At 38.3% G+C, this 2,700-nt stretch overlaps 2 non-coding genes across 2 annotated transcripts; both read left to right on the plus strand.

Annotated features, from left to right (window-relative positions):
* The first annotated feature begins 985 nt into the window (after positions 1-985).
* LOC141236758 (U2 spliceosomal RNA) lies at positions 986-1,174 on the plus strand. Its single transcript, XR_012302395.1, has one exon. It is a non-coding gene; the product is annotated as a U2 spliceosomal RNA (small nuclear RNA).
* A 1,098-nt stretch (positions 1,175-2,272) lies between these two features.
* Positions 2,273-2,463, plus strand: LOC141236653 (U2 spliceosomal RNA). Its single transcript, XR_012302304.1, has one exon. It is a non-coding gene; the product is annotated as a U2 spliceosomal RNA (small nuclear RNA).
* The last annotated feature ends 237 nt before the right edge of the window (positions 2,464-2,700 follow it).

The raw sequence follows: 2,700 nt of genomic DNA on the forward strand, positions 1-2,700 counted from the left end.
CTTTTAATTAAATTTTTTTGCTTCTGTTTTAATGCCCTTTTTAAAAATCACTATTGGTCCTTTTTTATGCGTTATAACACTGTTTTTTTTATGAGAAAGTTTGGGTGATTTGAAACGGTTTTATCATCTCCATATGCTTTTAAACTACCAACGCATTATTTAATTTTAGAAAAAATAGTGATTCATTTTAATTTAGGGGGTAAAGAAGCGGGAGATCTACAAAATAGTAAGAAATTAATTAAAAGTCTTTGTAAAAATGAAGAGTTATGTAACATTGAGCACTATGATGATGAACAAATATTGAATATATGGAAAGTCATTAATGCAAAATATCTTTTTAATATACAGAAAGATTTGGCTTGGAGCTGCGCACACCAATGTCTTCCGTGCTGGGCATTCCAACATAGAAGAGGACTCGTGAGGTCTGCCATTTGCCCAAGAAGCGGATGTCAAGAGGAGGAATCAGTGAAACATCTACTATGGACTTGTCCTTTTGCAAAAGCGTTCTGGAGAAAATTGCTCCCTCTGATGGAAAAAGTGGCAGACCTCAAAGACTTTAACTACGCCACAATACTTTATGGACTTATGGAATGCCCAACAAAAGACCAAAAAATTATGGCATGGAAGACAATAAATTGCGCCAAAATAGCTCTCTGGAAAGCCCGAAATATTTTAATTTTTAATCATGATGAATTGTCTTTAAATGATGTTTTTAGTTTTTGTTTAAGTGAAATGTATGTATATTTTTTATTAGATAAAAAAAATAATCCAAATATCTCCCTAAAATGGGATGTCAATGTATGGAACACATTTAGAATTTTTGTAACATTTTATTAATTTGAATATATGCAAATTTTTATCCTATTTGAATAATTTATGTTTTTAAGTCTCGTATGTTTCGAGACAATGTATAAAAATTTGTAATGATGTAAAATGTTGCTTTTATTTCTGTACATCTGTGTAATTTTTAAATAAAACTGGTTTTATCCCTGTGAGGGGATAGCCAAATTAAAAAAAAAAATCTGTTCTTATCAGTTTAATATCTGATACGTCCCCTATCTGGGGACCATATATGAAATGGATTTTTAGAACAGGGAGATGGTAAAAGAGCTTGCTCTGTCCACTCCACGCATTGACCTGGTATTGCAGCATTTCCAGGACCAGTGCACTCATTCTTTAATGCAGTTTCTAAAATCAGAAAGAATTGAATTCAATGCTTTTTGTTGCTTTTGCTTGTTTGTCGGATTTTTGGATGGACTTTTTGGCTTTGCTTTTCTTCTCCTCATTGTATTTTTCATGTTAAAAGTTGCAGAAGCCAGATGACAAACTCATTTTGGTTCAACTTCAGCAACTCTGCATTGCATAGCCATGTACTGTAATGCAATGCTATCTATCTAGCTCTCCCTCTTTACTTCCTTTTGGATAAACAGCCATATTAGGCAAGCATTTTGGAGCTTTCACCTAACTAATTACAGGTGGTGAGATAAGCTGCACAATATAATTGTTCTTTCAGTATATTGTTGCACACACACCATCTATTTAGCAAATGCCCTTGTTATCAACAGCAGCCATTTAAACTCACCTGAGCTAACAGGTATGTGCGCTGGTTACTCTGCTGCACTTAAAATGTCTTTTTTGGCTTGCTCCAATGCCTTTTCTGAAACGTTGTCTCCCTCTGGTGGAACACTGACTTCTTTCATTTAACGCCTGCAGACTATAAAAAATAACCCAACCCAAAAAGTTTGGTTGATTAGTCTGTGGCATTCTTTTAAACTGTTGCTTATGGCGGTCTCTGTGAGCTTCTCAGTGCCGTTCAACCAGCCAGGTATCCTGCCTGCAGTAGATGGAATGTGGCAATGGAACACTGGCTGCGCGTGTCATAATAGGCTCTGAGCCTTTATATACCAGCGCACGGCAGCAGCCACCTTCAGTCTGCTGCTGGACAGCCAGCAGCAGCAGGACAGTTAAGTAATCAGCAACACTCTTGCTAAGGGTAGACAGCTGCTCGTCCCCCCCTTAATTGGTTCTCCTCCCTTCCACCGGTGTTGAGGTGGGTGGGAACAGCAGGGGGTGAGGGTGCTGTGCTAAAATAGTTGGAGTCATGCAGATCTAAAACGCGTGGATTGCTGCAGCAGCAAGCCGAAAAGTGCAGGCATGTAAGGGATCTAGAGGTTGACAACATGTCTTCTTAACGGGAGTCCAGGTGGCCATCTCCACAAATGGACTTTTCAGGATCCGAGGGTGGCACCGTAGGCCGAAACCAATTCTGGTTATCGCTTCTCGGCCTTTTGGCTAAGATCAAGTGTAGTATCTGTTCTTATCAGTTTAATATCTGATACGTCCCCTATCTGGGGACCATATATTAAATGGATTTTTAGAACAGGGAGGTGGTAAAAGAGCTTGCTCTGTCCACTCCACGCATTGACCTGGTATTGCAGCATTTCCAGGACCAGTGCACTCATTCTTTAATGCAGTTTCTAAAATCAGAAAGAATTGAATTCAATGCTTTTTGTTGCTTTTGCTTGTTTGTCGGATTTTTGGATGGACTTTTTGGCTTTGCTTTTCTTCTCCTCATTGTATTTTTCATGTTAAAAGTTGCAGAAGCCAGATGACAAACTCATTTTGGTTCAACTTCAGCAACTCTGCATTGCATAGCCATGTACTGTAATGCAATGCTATCTATCTAGCTCTCCCTCTTTA

Source organism: Phyllobates terribilis, unplaced genomic scaffold (genome assembly GCF_046119375.1).
Source record: "Phyllobates terribilis strain yellow unplaced genomic scaffold, ASM4611937v1 Scaffold_710__1_contigs__length_769263, whole genome shotgun sequence".
Taxonomy (NCBI): domain Eukaryota; kingdom Metazoa; phylum Chordata; class Amphibia; order Anura; family Dendrobatidae; genus Phyllobates; species Phyllobates terribilis.